The 23,407-nt window shown below is 34.8% G+C and overlaps 1 non-coding gene across 1 annotated transcript; it reads right to left on the reverse strand.

The window, feature by feature from the left end:
- Positions 1-22,211: 22,211 nt before the first annotated feature.
- On the reverse strand, positions 22,212-22,318 carry LOC113001776 (small nucleolar RNA R71). Its single transcript, XR_003267262.1, has one exon. It is a non-coding gene; the product is annotated as a small nucleolar RNA R71 (small nucleolar RNA).
- Between the last annotated feature and the right edge of the window lie 1,089 nt (positions 22,319-23,407).

Consider the following 23,407-nt stretch of genomic DNA (forward strand, 5'->3'; position numbering starts at 1 on the left):
GATTACCAGTGACTGTTTTCGAAAAATTCATTTCCAAAAGTCACAATTCTTCAAGTGACTTGTTTCTGAAGATTCTTTCAAAAGTCATAACTTTTTAAGTAATTAGTTTTAAGGAATTGCCAAGAGTTACAAGTTTTGACTTGAGTCATCAAGAAATTATAAATATGTGACCTTGGCATGAAACATTATTCATTGATCCATCATCTCTTTCAATCATTCTATCTTTCAATCTATCTTTCAACATCTTCTTTCATTTCTTTCTATAGAATTTTTCTGATTCTTTTTTCTCTTCATCTTTCTAAAAGTTTTTGTTCAAAACTTTCTCTTCCAAGAAAAGTTCTTTGTTCAAAAACTTGTGCTATTCATCTTTTCATTCTCTTCTCCCTTTGCCAAAAAGAATTCGCCAAGGACTAACCGCCTGAATTCTTTTTGTGTCTCTCTTCTCCCTTTTTCCAAAAGAACAAAGGACTAATCGCCTGAATTCTTTTGTGTCTCCCTTCTCCCTTGTCAAAGAATTCAAAACGACACAGTCTGAGAATTCTTTTGATTCTTCCCTTTCCCATAAACAAAAGATTTCAAAGGACTAACCGCCTAAGAATTCTTTTGTTTCCCCCTTCACAAAGTTTCAAAGGACTAATCGCCTGAGAACTTTGTCTTAACACATTGGAGGGTACATCCTTTGTGGTACAAGTAGAGGGTATATCTACTTGGGTTGTTGTGACTGAGAACAAGAGAGGGTACATCTCTTGTGGATTAGTTCTAGTGGAGGGTACATCCACTAGGTTGTTCAAAGAGAACAAGGGAGGGTACATCCCTTGTGGATCTTTGCTTGTAAAGGAATTTACAAGGTTCAAAAGAAATCTCAAGGACCGCCGATCGCTTGGGGACTGGATGTAGGCACGGGTTGTTGCCGAACTAGTATAAAACTCTTGTGTGTTTGTCTTCTTCTTCCCTACTCTTTTAATTTCCGCTGTGCACTTTAATTATTTCTTTTACTTTTGGTAACATTAAGAAGGATAGATTTTTTAATTAGTAAAGGTTCATTAATAATTAATTCAACCCCCCCTTTCTTAATTATTCCGAGGCCACTTGATCCAACAAAGAGAAGTAGAAGCATAAATGCAACCAGTGGCTTTATAGCTTGAAACAAGTTTTTCATTTTCTTGTCTCAATTTATCCAGCTCACTTTGTGCTAAAGCCAATTTAGTGATATGCAATTTTAGATCACTTCTCAGCTTATTGTTTGAAACAACAAGCCATTGCACTTGATCATGCATTTTTTTAAATGCTTCCAAAACTTCTTCAAATTCAGAATTTATCATCATTTCTTCAATGGTTGAGGAGTCATCCATTGAATAATCCATCAAGCACACATTTGCAACTTCTTCTTCACTAGAAGAGTCAGAGGATATGGATGCATTATCTTCCTAAGCTATGTAGGCATTTTTTGTTTTCTATCCTTCTTTCCTTTCTTTTCAGCAAGTAATTTTCTAAGGTAGATATGACATTCAGATTTGATGTGACCTTGCTTCTGACATTCAAAGCATGTGAAGGTGTTGTTGTTACTTTCTATCTTCATTGAAGGTTTAGAGAATTTTCTATCTTTGGATCTTTTGAGGAATTTTCCAAAGTTCTTCACCATCAAGCTTAAATTCTCTACATCTTCATCATCACTAGAGCTTTCTTTGCAATCTTCCATTGAAGAACTAACTTTGAATGCAATTACTTTTCTTTTCTTTTCAGTTTTTTCTGCATGAGATTGTTGAATCAACTCATGTTCATATGCAAGAAATTTTATGAAGAAAGCTTCCATCAACATTGATGCTAAGTCCTTGGATTCCTTGATCGCTGTGATCTTTGGTTCCCAAGTTCTTTTAAGACAATTGAGGATTTTGATGTTTAGCTCATAATCTTTAAACGCTTTTCCAAGACCAAGAAGGTGATTCATATTCGGATACACGAGTGTGCTTTCTTGCTCTTCTTACATCCATAGTGCCTTCATGAGTGACTTCAAGGATTTTCCATATTTCCTTTGTACTTTTGAACCTTGTACTACGAAAAAATTCATCAGAAGATAAACCAAAAGTTAAAATGTTTTTAGCTTTTTGATCATCTTGCATTCTTTAGGCCCCACGTCACCATTCATTTCTTTAGTTGGTATAGAAGGTCTTTTAACAATAGCATTCCATGCACCGGGATCAATTAAATGAATAAAGATTTCCATTCTTTTTTGCCAAAAACGAAAAATGTTCTCCCTCAAACAATGGAGGTCAATTGAGAAATGCACCCTATTTGAAAGTAATTTTTTTAGAGCCCATTTTAGAAAAATTGTGATCTTGAGAAACTTTCAAGATGTAGCTCTGACACCAATTGAAAAAAGATTATGGAACTCATAAACCAAGAGGGGTGGGGGGTGAATTGGTTCTAAATTAGATCAAACAAAAAAAAGAGTTTTAAAAAAACTTTTTTTCCAAGGATCGTATCATAAACTTTTGTTAAACCAATATTTAATCAATGACCCTTAACACAAATCCTTTTGTTAAAGTTGTTAGTCATCAAGATATTGTATTTAACCTTCAGCAAATAGATCAAGAATACAATGAAAAATAAAGATATGATCAAGAGAATATGTATACCAATTTTTATATTGGTTCACTCTCTATCTCTAGAGCGGCTACTCAAGTTATCTAATACAAGCTGAATTAGATTTTCACTATGCATATAGAGTTTTTACAAGCAATCACAATCAATCTCAGTTCTTACCCCAAAAAAAGAGACTAAGGTACCAAATCCTAGGGTCCTTTGGGAATAAGAGCCTAAGAGAAACCTACCCTTAGCCTAAACTTGAAAAACCTATTCTAGCATGCCTTCAGAAGTTCATGCATGTGCTAACAACATATAACACATGAAAAACTTGAGTCAAAGAGAGACACAACTTGATCAATCAGACGTAAGAATCTTTGCTTGAGTGAATAAGTCTCTTCTTGATCTCACAAGTAATTCACAACTCACTTTTTACCATGATTGCTTCAAAAAAAACAAAGCCTAGAAGTTGTGAGTCTCACACTTATTCTAAACACATTTTCTTCTCTCTTTTTTCTTCATAAAAGTGAGAACACAAGGTGGTTACTTATAGAGAAAACAATGATAACCACCTACAATCAATTAAATATCCAATACAATTGATTATTTCGAAGAAGTAATCGATTACATTATCATTTCAATCGACTAAAGTGTTCTTCCCAACATCTGGAAAACTCTCAAGAACAATGTAATCAATTAGATTCTTGATGTAATTGATTAAAGTATTCTTGATCACTTCTCGGAACACCTTTAAAAACAATGTAATCGATTACGATCATCTGGTATTCAATCAAAGTAGAGACTCATGAAAAACCAGACATGGTCTCAATTGAACTATGTAATCGATTATGGTTAACTAGTCATCAATTAAACCGAAACTAGAATCTCTTTGTAAGTTACAAACACTTCTGTAATTGATTACAATCATCCTTGTAATTGATTAAAACAAAGGGTTTTATGCACTGAAGAAGTTTCTAACTTTAGAAACAATCTTACTACCTCTACATAATGATGCATGATGTACATATGAAAATATAGAGACTAAGATGCAACAATCAATACAGATGTCACTCAAAGAGTTAGGCATGTAAAAAGACAAAACTTCTTCAAGCTCCAAAGCTTAGTGCTTATGTTGCCCCTTATCTCTAACAGAGTATTATTGTGGATTCTTTTATTCCCTTCTATTTTGTCCTTTCTTACTCGAATTCAAATGTTAGAAATTCAAAATAAGAAAGGTAAAATGAATTTACTAAAGATGAGTATGTGTGCTTCTATTTTTGGCTAACATGAATCTAGTACATGGATGGACGTCACTTATAATTAATATAAAATAGTTTATGCAAGGGAATGAGTCCATTGGATATGAGTAAAAAGAATGTAGTACATAGACACTAGTTTTCACAAAGGAGTGGACACTAGTTTATAATAACACGTTGGACATTAGATGTCTTCTTAATAAAAAAAATGTTTTCCACTTGAGAATGGACACGTACTAATAAGAGCTTTATAATAGAGTATAAATACCAAGTGTGCTCATGTGTAGCAAGTCCTACTTACTAGAAAATAATGCATTAGTTCATTAACAATTTATATCTTTGTAATCGTCAAAATCACGGGTAAGGAAGGATTGTCTAGTTGTGACTAAGTGGAACATCCAGACTTAACAAAGTTGTACTTATGGCATCCGCTCAAAAATACTTTGGTAAGTTAGTTTCATTTAACATAGTTCTTACTATTTCTTCCAAATATCGATTTTTCCTCTCTACAACCCCATTTTGTTGTAAAGTTCTAGGAGTGAAAAAATTATGTGAAATCCCATTTTCTTCATAAAAAGTTTTGAAATCTTCATTTTGGAATTCACCTCCATGATCACTTCTTAAGGTCTTATTTTTCAAATCTTTTTCATTTTGTGTAAAGGAAAATATCACAAGAAAGGGGGGGGGGGTTGAATTGTAATTTTAGAAATTTTTAAAGTATTTTCATAATCAAACAAAGTTTTCATCTAAAAGGAAAACTTTGTAAAACAAATAACAAATTTTCAAAAACACAATTAGATGATGAAAAATGATTTTTCCATGTAAAATATATTTTCAAATTTCTAAAAGCAAATTCAAACCCTACATCAATTAAAGCAGAAAGATAGCAAATACAAACTAAACACATAATTATATTGATTTGTCTCTACCACCGAGACTATGTCCAATTCTTAGCAAATCACCACGTTCCACTTACTTCACATGTTACAAGTATTATGTCATGACCACTTCTAGCTCTACAAATCAAGTTCTAGCCCAAGCTTAATCAACACCCAGTATTCTTTGTCTATACCAAGCCACTACTGGCTCTAAACTAATCAGAAAAGATTAGTTGGTTGTGTTTGCACAATGACTAAATCTATGATCGTCTTAAAGAGGGATTTACAATCAACACTTAGTTTTTTCTCTCAATATGTTCAAGGTGTTTTGAGAGTTTTTTCTAACTTTACAAGAATATCCATAATGCTTTTTATAGAAATAATAATGAATATTTTTGCACAAATGGTAGTTCTTATCTTCAAAGCTTCTGATATAATATAGGTCTCATCTTCAAGAGTCCATTGTCTCACAATAGGTAGAATTCTTCACTTGTTCTTCGTTTGATGAATGTGGTCGTTGAAACATTTATTACTTGCATTAAATGTACATCCTTTCTTCATGGAGTGAGTCCACTCTTTGTCACTGGCGTGTTGAACACTGTAACAAGTAATCACTTTCTTTTTGTTAGAGCAGGTCTATGTAGTAGAGCTCTTCTTTTGATGGTGATTGAGGAATTTTAGATCTTGACTTAATTTATTCTTCATAGGATTCAACACATCCTAGGAAAATGTTTCTGCAAAACAAATCGCAGACACAATATTAAGTAAATTCTTAAATGTCATCTTTAATGTCATATCAGATTATGGTTTTATCTGACTATCATTTAAAACTTCAGACGCAGATTTTACAAGTCATGTTTTGATAACACATAAGAATAAGCTTTTAATCTTTGTATTTGTTTACATCTAATCAAAATAATTAAGGGTCTTGATTTGTCTTAAGACATAAATATCTTTTGACTTAACATTTTGAATGACTTTTGCAAGTTTCTTGAAAGCTTTAAAAGCATTATTCTCTATAGCAAGAAAAATAGTCCATGTTAAATCTTGAGAGTAATCATCAAGAATGACAAGACCATAATAGTCACCTCCCAAACTCATAGTTCTAAAAGGGCTAAACAAGTCCTAGTGTAGAAGTTCCAATGGTTTAGATGTAGAAACTACACCTTTTGGTTTAAAAGAGACTTTGACTTGTTTGCCTTTTAACAAGCATCACAAAGCTTATCCTTTTGAAATTTCAGTTTTGGAAGTCTTTTTACAAGGTTTTTGGCAATGATTTTATTTAAATAATTCATATGAACATGTGCAAATATCCTATGCCAAAGCCATCCATCACCATTCTTACTTAACAAGCATTTTGATTCACTTATGGATGCTTTTCTAGATCTAACATGTAGAAATTATCAAGTCTATTTTCTATCAACTTCATGTCATTTAAAGGATTACAAATCATGCAAAAACTCAAAGTGAAGGAAATATCAAAGCCTTATCACACAATTGACTTATGCTAGGCAAATTGTGCTTTAGACCTTCCACGTATAGAACATTTTCAATACAAGTAGTTTATGAATTACCCCCATTACCAATGCCTAGAATCTTCCCTTTGTTGTTATCACCATAGGGAACAAACCCTCCTTGTTTTTCCATCAGATAGAAAAACTTTGACTTGTCTTCGTTCATGTGCCTTTAGTACCTACAAAACAAATTTAGAGAGAAGATTGAGGTACCCAACTAAATTTGGGATCTTGCAGGTTAGTAGTCTTTTGGTTTTCTTTGGGAATCTACCTGTGCATCCCACTTGGAACACCATATAATTCTATGAAACAAGATGAAGAACTATGACCTTTATGCATGCAATAGTGACATGAAATGAAAGGTAAGGTGGAGGGTGTAGAGAACTTAAAGAAATTCTTATAAGCTTTTTGTTTTCTTTCTAAACCATACCCAAGTCTAGCCTTACCTATGACACACTTTTGAGAACTCAACAAGGCATCTATGTTTGCTCTTCCACTTGTGAACTTTGAAAGTATCTTCTCAAGATAATCAATTTTACATTGAAGATGCTTGTAATTTTCACAATTTGAGTTAGAAGACATATTACTAGATTTACATGAATAAATGGAGTCCTCAATATATTTTTCTAAATCCAATTTCTCTTTTCTCAAATCATGGACTTCCTTTTGTAAATTAGTAAATTTCTCAATATGCCATCTAACTTTTCCTTTTAGGGTTTTTTTTCACAAAGGTGAGTCTTTGTGCCTCTTTGTGTAACTCTTTGAATGCATCAAGTAGATTATCATAATTTGTGTTAAATTCAGAAGAAGAGTCACTTACATTGTTTTTAGTCTTCATCAATGTCAACAAGGACACATAGATTTGCTTTTTCCTCCTCTCTTGAGTCACTTGAGGAACTTGCATCATTATTATCCCAAGCTATATATGCTCATCTTTTTAAATTGCTTCTTCGACTTCTTATCACCTCTTTATTTTTTCTTAAGGTAGGTTGGACAATCCACTTTTATGTGAATTTGCTTCCCACATTCAAAGCATGTGTAGGTTATGGGAATGGAGTCACTTTCCTTGATGCCTTTCTTTTGAAAGTTCCTTTTGTCTCTTCCTTTCTTCTTCATGAACTTGGAATACTTCTTAACAAGAAAATTCATATTTTCATTTTTTGAACTTTCCGAAGGATCTTCATCACTTGCTTCACGATATGAAGTGCATGTCTTTAAGTATAATCCCTTCTTCTTCTTGTCAACTTCTTCATCTTTTAGTCTTTGAAGCTCTAGTTCATACTCCCTTATCTTGATAAAATGTATAGCTACATTCATGGTTGTTAAATCCTTTGATTCTAATATAGTTGTACTTTTAGGTTGCAAATGCATATTGAGACTTTTCAGAACTTTGACATTAGACTCCCCTCTTTCAAAAGTATTGCCAGGAGCCAACAAAATAGTTCACATGTGTAAAATGCTTTTGCACATCTGAATGTTTCTCTCAACAACATTATAAAAAATTCATATTCTTTAATGAGTGTTTGTTGTTGCCCTCTTAACTTTCATAGTTCCTTCATAAGTCACTTCCAAGATTTCCTAAATTTATTTGGCATCTACACATTGAGAAGCATGACAAAACTCATCAATGGTTAAAGTGGAGACAATAATATTTTTGCCTCTAACATTATATTGAGCATGTCTATTTTCTTCTAGTGTCCATGAATTAAAGTCTTTTTCTATCTTTTTTCATAAACAACAACCTTAGAAATATAAGGACCATTTACAATGGCATCCCATATTCCTCTATCAATAGACACAAGGAAAATTCCCATGTATACTTTCTAAGAAGATAGTTTTCTTCGGTAAAAAGTGGGGGTCAATTAATGGAAGCACCTTCAGCAAAGGTTTGGTAATTTTCAACCACTATAAAGGATCTATTTTGAAAAAGGTTTGAATCACTATTAAAATAATCTCCGATACCAACTATTAGAAATAATGAAACATGAATCTTTGAGTTACAACCAAACTCACATGCACATGCAACAACCCTTGAAAACCTATTAAGAATTACAAGCCTACATGTAGAAACCTAATACATGAATACAATTAAGTAACCCACTCAATGTAAACAAAAAAATTATAGATTAAGGAAAGATTTCACTTAATTAATGAAAGATATGAAAGTTGAAAACACTTCATATGCATTATCAACTTCTCTTCATGATCCCATGTAATGATCCATTGATTCTCCATGTAAAAAAGATTTTCCAATCAAAGAACCTAAAGGGTGTTGGCACTCAAATTTTCTAAGGTTCTCTCAATGAAAAATACAGTTAAAATATGAAAGAATAGGTGTCACGCTCGAGCTCATTTGAAAAACTCACTTTTATAGCCTCGGGAAACAAAAATAATTGATTGTCCCCTAAAGATATTCGATTAAATTGTTCTTCGCATCACCTGTCTTTCCTGAAGAATAGCTAGTCAATTATATTACCATATAGTGAATTGTTTGTGCCAGTGAAATACTCTTCAGACCCAAATAGTCGATTAAACATTCAGGATAATTGATTGAATGTGAGACATTCTCAATTATGAAATTTTGGGCCTCAATATAGTCAATTGTATTAGCATATAGTCGATTATCTTGATGTAGAATTGAAACTTAGACATTTTAAAAACTAAATTACAAAATTTACAGTTCCCAAAAGCTAACTAACATGGATCAATGCAGGGTCAATCAATTTGAGCATGTTGAATTACAAATCCTAGTCTAGTATGCATGACTTCACACACAATCAAACATTAAAGCAATAACAATCATCCTAATTAAAGCTAGTGTTTATCAATTACAACTCATCAGTAACAATATAAAAGGGTTACATAAGCTTCATGACATCTTCATGTTTATAGGTTGGCGCATATGCCAAATGGTAATTTTACCATGTCCCTGCCTATATCTATACTACATGTGCATAAGAAAGCAAGGAGTGGTCAAGGAGTTGCTAAATTCATTGTTGCTATTTTCAATGTGGTTTGGTTCATTTGGACAAGCAGAAACCATTCCAGATTCCAATGTGGGCCCTTTACAAAACATGTTATCTTTAGCAAAGTTGTGGTTGTAGTTTCTCTTATAGGGAACCTTACATTAGCGACCATATATCACTCTATTGAAGATTTTGAAGTCCTCAAGAGGTTTAAGGTGTTAGTTCATGCAGTGAATGCCCCTTCTATCAAGCAAATTACCTAGTATCCCTGTTTTTTGGGTTCAGCAAAGAGTAATTTAGACGGGGATATAAGAGGTGCTCCTGGTCTTGCTAGGGGTGGTGGCCTCTGTAACACCCTGAAATATTACTAATTATAAATCGATGTTTAATTGTATTTATTGTGTTATTTGACTATATGGTTGACTTGAATGAGTTGAGGTATGGTTTGAATTAGTCATGTGTGAATTTCTTGATGTGGATGTTGAGTTATGTGGAATTTTGTTGAGTTAAGTTGAAATTATGATATTTCAGATTTTTACCTAAACCTATTTCAGTAAAATTGCGGTCTCGGATTCGTTAACCGTTGGATCGTCTTCAAATTTTTTCTGGAGGTTCCTAAGACACTTTTCCACATTATTACCGTTGGGCTTTAAATATAACATCTTGAGTATGAGATATGAGTTTTTTACTGAAGCGGAAAAATTGGAGCTGGACCAGCTCTTGGCTCGCCTGGGCGAGTGTTGCAAGCTTCAAATATGTTCAAAAGCGTAAAACAGCCATCTTCTTCCTCCTTCTATTCCCTTAAATCCTCCCCCAATACCCCCAAGCTCCTCCTCCACCACCACTGACTACCAGTGATCGCCACAAGCTGCTTTTGCTTGCCATCGGATCACTGCACGGAGGAGAATAGTTTGATCGGAGAGGAATCTTAAAAACTCAACTCGAGGATTCGGTAGAGAATGAAGCCTCCAATCCTTCCTTCATGGTTTCTTCGAGGTAATCATGATTCTAAGCCTTCTCCTTGTTAGTTTGAGTCTATCTTTGCATCTCTTCTGACTTGGGAACCATTATTGGATGTTTTTATACTTCCTTTGAGAAACCCTTGAAAATGAGACATTGTAAAAGTTATCTTTTTATAACATTGATGTTATTTTCGTGACCTTCACTGAACCCCGGTCACATTGGCATGATCGGAATTTTAAAATGATGTCTCCTTTTAGTAGAATCCGAAACACCCCTCAGCCCTTTATGTTTTGACAGGGGTATTTGATCCTGAATGTTGTCATTAACCTTCTTTCTTAAATCCATACTAAATTTCCTTCAATTTGATATATAGAACCTTGCATTTGGATTGATGAACGTGAATGAGAGAGGTCTTTGGGTGACGCAAAGAGAAACTGATGTAGAGGTCACGATTGGTGAGAGGAGTTTATTATTGTTTACAGTTTTTAATACCATATTTGGGGTCAGGGAACCTAACTATGGGGATGTATGCATGTCCCTGTTGCATGCTAGTTTTCAAGAAAAACTATGTTTTTAACTAATGGGATGTGATATATTTGTTATTGATGTGCATGTTGGTTTTCAAGAAAAACTGTGTTTTTAACTAATGAGATGTGATAGGTTTGTAACTGATGATAGAAATTGTCAATGATGTTGTTGTTGTATTGATTGGAATTTTTGGGAAAAGTCTTAAATATAAAGGAGACTCTGTCCAAAATTTTATATTTGTTCTTCTATTTAATTCTTTATTAAATTTTAAATGGGCATAAGAGTTTGTTTGAATATTATAGTTTTCCTCTTTAATTTAGAATTTTCCTAAAAAGAAAATAATAATAATAATAAATATGAGTCTCGTGATATTATAGATTGTTGTTGTATGAGGTTTATGTTGCATGAAGACCTGGGGAATGTGAATCCCGGGCATGAATTTATGTGTATGTATGTGGAATGTGATTGCTTGTGATGTTGATGATGATATTGAGATGAAATGTTGATGATGTTGAAAATGCATTGTGATGATGTTATGTTGTGTATGTACATGGGGGGTGTAATGACCTTGTTGGATATCCCTGGTGGGGGAAATAGAGTGGTTAAAGAGATTTAAGCATCTCTGGAGAGGGGTGGCTTAGAATCTTTAATTATCCACGGTCAGTGCATTGATGGTGTCCATGTTTCATACGTTGTATGTTGTGTATGTACATGAGGGATGCATTGACCTTGTTGGATATCCCTGTTGGGGGAAATATAGTGGTTAAAGAGTTTTAAGCATCTCTGGAGGGGGGTGGCTTAGAATATTTTATTATCCACGGTCAGTGCATTGATGGTGCCCGTGTTTCATACTTCATATTGCATGGAAATAGTACAAACTTTGTCAGTAAGTACTCATAGTTTTTCATGAGGAAAAAATACTTGTACTTGGGGGCATGTCACTCGGTTTGGAACTCCCTTGAAACTCAGGCTGATCACCATGGGGGGGGGGGGGGGGGGGGAAGTTGCCTGTGCATGACAAGGTGACCTCGACACTTACTGCCTATTTTTCCTAAGTGGGAGTTTCGTGTGGACACGCTTAGGCTATTTCCTTGAGAATGGTACCACATTGCATTTGAGAGTTGAGGTCAGGTGCAAGCATCATATCGAGCATGATTGATTGGAACTATGGAAAAATGATGACTATTTGTTGAGTGTGTGTTGAACTAATGAATGTTTGTGTAATCTTATGATATTTGTTAATGTTTTCTTACTAATTGTGGTTATTTGATTTTTTTTGTATTAGTTTCTTTTATAATAAACTCACCCTCGCAATTTTGTACCGCGTGGTTGGTACCTGTGATGATCACAAACCTTTCTTCATGGGAGCAGAATGACAACAATAGAGTACGATAAGTGAGATTCTTTTGTGGAGCCGTTGAGCCGACGTGATGATGTTGGGAGAATTTTGGGAGAGAGTTGTGTTCTGTTAATCAACTCTTCCATGACTGGTTCCATAATTCTTTTTGTTGAATTGAGGATGTAAATCACAAACTTAATTATATGTATGAACAAATTTACCTTCCATTATGTGAATGATGTGTACTAAGTTACTATGCCTATATATATATATATATATATATATATATATATATATATATATATATATATATAAAAGTATTCATTTAAGTAATGGTGCGTTGTTTAGGAATGTATATCGTGAAAAAAAATTACTTAATTTTTCATAAGCAAATTAACGGAGTTTTCATTTAAAAATTGAAATTCTCATGGCTTAGAATGGTGATATCGTAACGGCGAGGCGGGTCGTTACATCCTCTTTTGTAACTCTTAAGGGAATGTGTTAGGTGTTTCTCTATTTCGTTAGGAAAAGGTTGTGTTCTTCATGTTGAACTTTCTATTGCTACGACTACTATTGAGCTCACACATAGTAAATAGTGGCATCATTTGTGGCTTGAATGTGATTTAAGCTTGGTTGTTTCTACTTTTAAACTGCCAAAATTAGTCCCCGAGAAGCTGAGAATTACATGGGAAAATTGTCTGTCTCTTCTAGACTCTATTCGGTTTGAAGTCTCTCACATCTACCATGAAGGTAATAAATATGTTGATGGTCTTGCAAATCATGGTGTTGCTAAAGCTAGATTCAATTGGTGGCATAATATTCCTAGTTTTATTTGAGAATCTTGTCACAAAGATAGACCTAGGCTTGTGGCAACATATGATCTTTGAGCTCTTTGGTGCCAATGTTGGATTTCCCCTGCAATTACTTTTTGGTCCACTTTTTCTTTATACAAATATGTTCAAAGGAAATCTGGTTTGCCAAAAAGTGCACCGGATCGTCAAGTATTTAAAATTAAAATGGATGAATCCAAGTATCGAACTCAAGGAACTAGTATAAGACAGGGTTAAATTTAGAAATAAAGCATTGTTGAAAGAAACATTGATAATTGATGATTTAGAATAGGATTAAACTAAGTCTAGGCTAAAAACAGTAAAAATGCAAGTAAGTAAAATTGACAGCAGTAGGTAGAAGTGTTGGGTCTTCCTAACAGACCAGTTGATGCATATAAGGATGTTTCTCTAATATATCATGCTTTTGTGTTTTATGCTGCAGCCTAAATTACTAAACCTTGATCACTAGTTAGACTGAATCAATCCAAGCTTCGTCCTCAGATCCCTCTTGTTGGACTAGGCTCAATTTAGACAACCCTCCTAGGTTTAAACTAACTTAAACTAAGCTTCATCCTCATATCCCTCTTGTTGGACTAGACTTAGCTTAAATAGCTTATGAAAGTTTAGACTAATTTAGCCTAAGCTTTATCCTCAGATCCCTCTTGTTGGACAAGACTTAGACCAAACAACATTATTGTAACAACATATTTAAAACCAAAACTTAATCCGCAAATCCCTCTTGTAAGACTAAGTTTCAATTCTGCTTCATTCAAGTTCTAAGGCAACAATACATTTTCCAATGTTAAAATCACCTAACTAGGCACACAAATGGTTGATCAGACCAAGGGCATACAAAATTTAAGCTCTGAAAGAAGCATTGAACACAAGAAACACAATCAATTAGATATTAAAATAATTACATTAGTTGCTCATTAGAAATCCCCAACAAGGGTGTTTAGCCAACAATTACAAAAGAAACCCTAACAATAATGAGCTTACAAAGCCTAGGTATCTCTACAAAAGCTACTCATCTTGCTGCCTCCAGAGCTCTTTACCCGAAATAGGCACAGTGGTGTGCTGTGGAATTTTGTGCCCTGGGCATTGTACCCTAATTCTGCACAAAACATGCTTTAAATAGGCTCTGAATTCGCGATGTTGCGCTTAGCGCCACCCTCGCGCGCTAAGCGTGAGTAAGTGGATTTGAGCTTAGCGTCAGTCGTGCGTTGAGCCTGGTTGAAGACAACTGCTGCGCTTAGCGCACTGATCTCGCGCTTAGTGCGCAACCTTGATGATGATGCCCTACCAGATTCTTCTGTCGCGCTAAGCACGCTGAAGTTGCGCTTAGTGGTGGATGCGCGCTTAGCCCATTGATGAGCTAAGCTCAACTGTCACTTTTAGCGCTTCATGACTTAGCCTCATTTTCACCTGAAATTGCACATATTTCATCATTAAATCCAATGGACATATTCTAGAGACAACTTTAACCATAAAACAAGATTTATTTACAAAAATCACTACAAAATAACCATAAATTGGGGAACTATAAAAGTTTTGGAAAATGTTTTCTATACAAAAGTTAGTCGTATAAGACAACTAACAGCTAACCTTATAACGAGCCGCTTTAGTTACATAACTAACAAAACTAATGTTTTTATTTTAATTAAATTGAGAAACTCTTTCTGCAATTTATTTTATATAAATACTATGATTTTTTTAAACCCACACCTAAAGTTTAACCATCTTTGGATATAAAATTATGCACTTATGAAAGGAGACTAAACAAAACATATTACATCAGAAAAACTCCAACCTTTTAATAGATGATAAACAAGCTTGATTTTAACTTTATAGCTTTCACAACTCATTGTTGACCAATCCATTTTGATGTCATTTTGATGATCAAATTCTAATTAGCTTTCTGAAGATATAACAAAACTGCATTCTAATGTTGCCAAGAAAGGACTTATTCTAATGTAGGTTTCTTCTGATGAAGATAACATGATATGACATTGTAGATGGCTCAATTCCATCAATCCAAAAACATAATCACAACACAAATAATTCTAAAGTAGCGTACTCCAACATAGGCAACATGTGAATGTTGTTGTTGTTGTGTTAGTGTTCTGTCCTTGGTTCAAACTTCACAAAGTCTCTTTAGTTTTCATTCTGATATCAACTCCAGTCTTTTGATGAGCCAGGTCTTTTTGTGACTTCATGTGGATGACATGCAGTTGTTGCACCATTATGAGGCATAGATCCTTCATGATCTTAAATTAAATACATCATTATGATTTAGTCATCTTAGAATCTTTCTTGTCTTGATTTTGGTTTGTCACCAGAGTATCATTTTGATCTTCTCATTCTTAGAGTCTTCAATTACACCATTCTGATTTTGACTATGGTACAACTTCATTATGGTGTTGTCTGCTCAATGTAGCCTTTGATAGATATTTTAATTAAGGCCTTGTTGATGTCTTTGCAATATGATAAGATTGAGATATTTAGAAGGAAGTACTAACTTCATCAACAAATGGGCCTCTTTCAAATCTTTTGAAGCTTCTCACTTGAAATCAAAGTTAAGACATTCATTCTAAGTTGGTTTTGAACTCCTTAAAACACTTGCTATGTTCTGCTTTTTGTATATGTATCATTTGTAGTTATGTTGGCTTTCGTAGCTTTCCTACATATGATGTTGTGCTTTGGGAAAGTTCTCTAATGTAGATGGAAAGCCACTTAATGATCTTTTATGGGAATACTTTGATGAGATGACATGATAGACTTGTATTCTAACCATTTTGGTGTGAGCTTGTTGTAGCATGTTGTGCTTGTTATTGTTTTTTTATTTCTTTAACCCTTTGAATGGCCAAGATGAATTTAGATGTCTTCATGAGAGTTGTAGAAAATTCTATCTTTGACATTTAGGAATTGGTCTCATGTCATTTGGACCACTACAACATATGCAATTTTGAAAGCATTATAGTTGTATTATATTGCGAAGACAAAATGACATCTTTATCTTGATCATCAATTTCCTCCAAGTTGAAAGATGCAGATCTTTCTCTTAGCATTCCACAGACACTAAGATCATATCAAATGCACTTTTGTAGTTTAAGCAATCTTCAAATTATTGCACACATGTCTAGCTTTCTAGGCAGACCAACGTTTGCAACTTCAGGCTTTATTTTTTCCATGATCCAGGTTGTATCAGACCACGACTTGTTCATGAAAGTTGAAGATATTTCTTCAAGATTTCCATAGCCACCAAGAATAACTCAATTGCATTTTTGGAACTCTGGATACAATGTCCGAAATGAACTTATCATGTTGATGAAATTCCATTCAGAGTGTGTTGCAAAAATGTTGTTCATGTCATGTTCATTGTGCATATCTTCATGTCTGCAATATTCTTCTTGTCCTTTAGTTGCTTATTACTTCTCATAGTTTGAAGTTTTCTCTTCATCCAGTGAGCATGTTGACTTCTTCATTGCAGTACACAACCAAGGACATTTTGAGTCTTCTTTAGAGCTTTCAAGCCTATTATTATTTTTTGAGTGACTCATGACAGCCATGAGTTAACTTTAATTGTTGTTCTTTATAGAACTTGTCTTTTTTAATACAGTTAAGAAAACTCATCAGCAGGCATAAACTAATAAGATATAAGATTAATAACTAAAGGATAAAATATATGAAGAACAAGTATTGTTGCAACACATTCAGAATGAGCATGACATGAAGACAAGAACAACATTGTTGCAACACAAATCATAATCTTATAGCTTATGATTTATGTTCAGAAGTTTTGTCATAATTAAAACATCAAGGGTTTTTGATTCAACGAGTATTGCCTTTGTAAGCCCTTTATACATCTTACCTCTTAAATCCTTTTGATGTGTTCTTACTCAACTCAACCTCGATGACTCCACCATGCTATAAGCGTCAACCAAAAACTAGTGAAATAATCGTCTAAAGAACAATCACGGTGAATCTTCAAGATCTCAAGAGTGAACTCGATATGCTAAAAACTCTCTTATTGTAACTGTTTATCTTTTTTCTAGGCATTTTGAAAATTTGTTTTTAATAAAACACTTTCTCTAAATTCAGCCTCGCCACATGGAAACAATAACGAATATTATAATGGCAAATAAGATGGTGTTAAAATAGAAATTTGTTGCAATATTTTGACCGAGTTTCTACTATAACATCTCTTTTAACATCTGTTGCATCAAAGTCTCCCACAATACGTCCAACAACTTCAGATCTAGTCGAAAAATTGTAAGTATTACCATCGTTACCTCTTTTGCCATAAAGTTTTAGCTTAACTGTCTGCATAGTATTTTGAAGTACATTTTTGTGAACTATTCTATACTTTTGGACATATGGATAACATTCATCAAGTACATTCTTGACGTCATTCACAATTAATTCCCTCAACATTGAACAATCTTTGTCAATCTTATGCATAAAATATATCCTAATATAAGATATAAGATTAATAACTAATGGATAAAATATATGAAGATATAATATAAAAAATAAATTTCAAATATACAATTAAATTTCACCCAACGAAAAACACTATGTTATTTACTTCGTTCTCATTGTCATATATGTATAATTTAGCAAATTTTGTTGTTGACCCAGGAAGTGGTAGTAAGCTCCCAATTTGGTAATAGCTCTCACCGCTCATGACAAACATAGGAGCACATTCCCATCATTGAAGGAAGTATTAATTTTTCCTCCCATTTATGTAAACAAAAACATAATGTTGAATGATCTTATATGTTTAAGAAAATATTAGCTCCTAGTGTCATTTTTTAAAAACAATCCTTCAAAATTTTGGAGAGGATTTGAAAGCACAAGAAGTTGAATCTTTCCTTACAAATAACCTATAGAAAACTTTGGGATTTGAGATTTTTGTGATTTCTCAGTTTTTTCGTCATACCACATTAGTGCACCACATTCTTGAGAAACATACGTTGGATCACATATGTTCAAATAATGATTATTAAGTTATAAAAATAACTAAACATAATTTGAACATTCTGATAGCGGAAACAAACCTCAAGCACAGCCTAAGCCAAGGCACAAGCCCGTAAGGAAGGTCACCACCCCAAGTTACTCAAAGGACTATGTCTAACAAATTGTAGCTGAGCTGGCATTGGTGCTGTAGTGTTGTAGTGCTTAGCCTTGTCTGCAATTTCCCCTAATTCCATTTTCTGTTAAGATCCTTGTTGACACAAGGTTACAAATTATGTTGTAGGAACTACCATTATATATAGTCTACTCATGTAATAAGACAAACATATGAAAAATTACCTTGTTTTGAAGGTTACTGACCCTCGAAGTCCAGGGTCGTTTCCTTGTTTTCCTTGCTCCTAACAAATTTGGTGCTCTCATTGAGTCATGGACGAATCCACTCGATCCAAAACCAGTTCTGATCGATTGGAAGATGCCATTTCCAAATTAGCCTCCCATCAAATCACCCTCGGTGAATCCCTTAATGCTATGACCCTCAAATTGGATGAACTCATTCAAAAACTGCTCACGTCAGAATCCCCTTGTCATTCTCCATCTTCTTCTTCTGCCAAGCCACCTGTTGCTTCACCTTCCTCATTTCATCGCATCAAACTGGAAGTCCCTCATTTTGATGGTGTTGACCCTCTTGGTTGGATCTTCAAGTTCAACCAATTCTTTGAATACCACTCGATGCCTGAGCATGAACGTCTGACCATTTCTTCCTTCTATACGGAAGGATGAGCCCTTGCTTCCTGGCCAACCTTTCTCCAAGCGTTACTAATGTGCCATCATTTTCTTCTATTTCATAAACCCTTTTTGCACCATTTTAAATACTGATTAGTCTTAATTGTCAAATTAATTAGGCAGTTTTATTATTTGGTCTCATTTAGCTAATTTGATGTTTTTAATCTAATTTCAGGAATTAATGAAACATTGGGCTTAATCCAGATTTTGGTTGTGGACTTGAAGAGGGCAAATAAAGCAGCGCTTACCTTAGTTAATTTCTAATTAGGAGATTGCAATTTTATTTTATGTGGTTCAGTGTTTATTTTGTTTTAGGCCAGAATAATGTAATAGGGCCCAGTGACTTTGAGTGACTCTTTTAAATAGCAGCCTTGGGATTTGTGCAAGGCTATTATGTTAGATTATTATTCAGAGCATAGGGTTTATGGCTTTACGTTTTCTATTCTAATGCTACTGTTCACGTAATGCAATCTTCCATTTTCTACTTCTAATTACAATTTCGTTCTTGTTTCATCTTCTGCCTTATGCTTTTTTGGTGATTCTTTTCCGTAATGTTACGAAACTTTACGAATTTCATAACGATACTTGTTTCCTTTCCGTAAGGTTATGGAACCTTACAGGTCATGTAATTACTCCTTTTTTAGCTTTCTGAATGTTATGGAAACTCACGAATTGCGTAACAATGCTTCCTTTTGATTTCCAGCATGTTACGAAATTTCACGGATTGCGTAACAATGCTTCCTTTTGATTTTCGACATGTCTCGGAACTTCACGTATTGTGCAACAAAGGGTGCCAAGTACCTCGAAGCGGTCAACCAAAGGTTGCATGCCATCAAACAATAGTCCCCGGACGAAATTAGGATATGACATTACCCATTCCTTTCATTCCTTGATGTTCATTGAGAAATATGTGAATGTTTTTGTTTGTCTCTCTTTGATATCCTTGGATTTTGTTCTTTGTTTCATTTTGCCCAGGAGTGCAAAAGGCTAAGTATGGGGGGTTTTGATGTGCCATCATTTTCTTCTATTTCTTAAACCCTTTTTGCACCATTTTAATTACTGATTAGTCTTAATTGTCAAATTAATTAGGCAGTTTTATTATTTGGGCTCATTTAGCTAATTTGATGTTTTTAATCTAATTTCAGGAATTAATGAAACATTGGGCTTAATCCGGATTTTGGTTGTGGACTTGAAGAGGGCAAATAAAGCAGCGCTTACCTTAGTTAATTTCTAATTAGGAGATTGCAATTTTATTATGTGGTTCAATGTTTATTTCGTTTTGGGCTAGAATAATGTAATAGGGCCCAGTGACTTTGAGTGACTCTTTTAAATAGCAGCCTTGGGATTTGTGCAAGGCTATTATGTTAGATTATTATTCAGAGCATAGGGTTTATGGCTTTACGTTTTCTATTCTAATGCTACTGTTCACGTAATGCAATCTTCCATTTTCTACTTCTAATTACAATTTCGTTCTTGTTTCATCTTCTGCCTTTAGTTTCATTTACGTTTTCTGTTCTTAGTTTCATTTACATTTTATGCTCTTATCTTTATTTACGTTTTTGCTCCTAGTTTGATTTATGTTCTCCGTTTTCGTTGAAATTATGGAAGGCTAATTTTCTAGTGTTGTTTCCTTCTGAGAACGGAGCTTAACTCTCTTCGAGGTTTTGTTTATAATGTAGCTTCCTGGAAGTTTTCCCTTCACCAATTAACCCACATTCGTTAATATTAATATGTGCATGCTTTGTGTTTGATTAATTGTCTCTGAGCCTAACTTGCGTTCATGCTTAATGGACGAAGGGTTAATTGGTGTATGTGTTGCCTAATCACGTATTGACAGCCCTAAGTTGGTTTTCGCTTAGTAAATTAAAATAGGGTTGGATTAAGTGATTAAATGTTAGGGACAAATTCTCCATAACCTAGGACAAGAGAGTGGCTTCTGAATCAAAGGAAACAGCCCGTTTTTAATACTATTAATTTTGCATTCTAGTTCGCTTGTTCTTTATTTCACAAAACAAACAACCCCCCCCCCCCCCATCGTTACTGTTACTACAAGTATATTATGAACATTTGGTTTATCATTGCTCATTGGGAAACGACCTAGGATCACTTTCTAGTTACTGCATTTTAATGTTTATTTGATTCGGGTACGGCCTTGGTCAAATCTGGCGTCGTTGCCAGGGAATAGTGTACAAAGGTTCATAATAGCTAGTGTCGTGTTAGTGTTTAATTCTTTCGTGTTTTATGTTTAAATTGTTGGTGGTGTTAGTGTGTGTGTGTTAGTGTTGTTTAGTGTCTTGGTATTTTGTTTAGTGTGTGTTTTGTTTTAGTTTTTCTGTTAAGCGCTTCCCCTATTTCAATTTTGGGTGTTTTGCTGTGAATAGTGTTTTGCGACAGATTTAGCGACCACTTTTGCTTGCGGCAAAACAGAGTAGTAGTGGAAATCATGAAGCGACGGATTTTAGCGACCACCCATGCAGAATTATTTGGGATTTTTTGTTTTAGTAGCTAGAGTTGTTATTTTTGGCTGAATTTTTTTGTGGTAACTTCTTTTAATCTATATTTTGTGGGAAAAATAGCTAGAGCCTTTAGTTTGGTCAGATTTGAAAGTTCGAAAAAAGTAGCAAATTTTATTTTTGTCAAAACTTCAAACGACCATAACTTTTACTCCGGTTATCAGAATCACAATTATTATATATGCATTTGGGGTAGTAAAAAATTTCCTACGCCATGGCAACTGGCCATTGGCCGGCTGAGGTCTCCATCATCCAAAAAAAGTGATTATGTCAAAAGTTTTTTAGTTTTCAAGTTTTATTCTCTTATTTTTCTTAACCTACCATTTTTAGCTTTCATAGTTAGACTTTGAATTTTTGTTTGAAATTTTATGTGCTATCTTCTCATCATTTTATAAGGTTTCTCACAAAATTTCAAGTCATTTGGATATCATTTGAGGGTAGCTGTAGTTCAAACCTACACTTTTATTTAAATGAGAAGGCAACTAGTTGTGCATGCTGAATGTAGTGTATGACTAGAGGCAATCCATCTGACTTACAACCCTTTGATCCTGAGATAGATAGGACATTTCATAGATTAGTTAGGTATCATTTTGTACCTTTTGATCATCCTGAGCATTCCATTACTGATGAGTTTGTGCATTCTGTTATTGGTGATTTTGAACATCCTGATTTTGAGCATTATAATTTTGAACATTCTGAGAACATGGCACAACCTCCACCCCGTGAGAGGACTCTAAGGGAAATGACTGCACCTGATTTCACCTACGAAAGCTTGTGCATCCAATACCCTGATGAGGATGTCCCATATGTTCTTAAAACTGGACTGATCCATTTGCTTCCAAAGTTTCATGGCCTTGCAGGTGAAGACCCGCACAAACATCTGAAAGAATTTCATATTGTCTGCTCCACCATGAAACCCCCAGATGTCCAAGAGGATCACATATTTCTGAAGGCTTTTCCTCATTCTTTAGAGGGAGTGGCAAAGGACTGGCTGTATTACCTTGCTCCAAGGTCCATCACGAGCTGGGATGACCTCAAGAGAGTATTCTTAGAAAAAAATTTCCCTGCTTCCAGGACAACGACCATCAGAAAGGATATTTCAGGTATTAGACAACTCAGTGGAGAGAGCCTATATGAATACTAGGAGAGATTTAAAAAACTATGTGCCAGTTGCCCTCACCATCAGATTTCGGAGCAGCTTCTTCTCCAATATTTTTATGAAGGACTCAGTAACATGGAGAGAAGTATGATAGATGCTGCCAGTGGTGGAGCCCTTGGAGACATGACCCCTGCTGAAGCCAGAAATTTAATTGAGAAGATGGCTTCCAACTCCCAGCAGTTTAGCGCCAGAAATGATGCTATAGTCATTAGAGGAGTGCAAGAGGTAGCTACAAACTCATCAGCATCATCTGAAACTAAGAAGCTTGAAGGTAAACTAGATGTCTTGGTTAACTTGGTAACCCAACTGGCCTTGAATCAGAAATTTGTACCTGTCGCAAGAGTCTGTGGTTTATGCTCCTCTGCCGACCACCACACAGACCTTTGCCCTTCCATGCAACAACCTGAAGCAATTGAGCAGCCTGAAGCTTATGCTGCAAACATTTACAATAGACCTCCTCAACCTCAGCAGCAAAATCAACCACAACAGAACAATTATGATCTCTCCAGCAACAGATACAATCCCAGATGGAGGAATCACCCTAATCTCAGATGGTCTAGCCCTCAACAACAACAACAACAGCCTGCTCCTTCCTTCCAAAATGCTGTTGACCCAAGCAGACCATACATTCCTCCACCAATCCAACAACAACAACAGCCTCAAAAACAGCAAACAGTTGAGGCTCCTCCGCAACCTTCCCTCGAAGAGCTTGTGAGGCAAATGACTATGCAAAACATGCAGTTTCAACAAGAGACTAGAGCCTCCATTCAGAGCTTAACTAACCAGATGGGACAATTGGCTACACAATTAAATCAACAACAATCCCAAAATTCTGACAAGCTGCCTTCTCAATCTGTCCAGAATCCCAAAAATGTGAGTGCCATTTCATTGAGGTCGGGAAAGCAGTGTCAAGGACCTCAACCAGTAGCACCTTCCTCATCTGCAAATGAACCTGCCCAACTTCACTCTACTCCAGAAAAAGATGATGACAAAAATTTAAAGAGTAAGTTACCTAACAATTTCTGTGCAGGTGAATCTTCCATTGGTAATTCTGATTTGCAGAAGTAGCATATCCATCTTCCATTCCCTCCAAGAGCAGTTCCCAACAAAAAAATGGA

The sequence above is a fragment of the Glycine max genome, chromosome 5 (assembly GCF_000004515.6).
Source record: "Glycine max cultivar Williams 82 chromosome 5, Glycine_max_v4.0, whole genome shotgun sequence".
NCBI classification, from domain to species: Eukaryota; Viridiplantae; Streptophyta; class Magnoliopsida; order Fabales; family Fabaceae; genus Glycine; species Glycine max.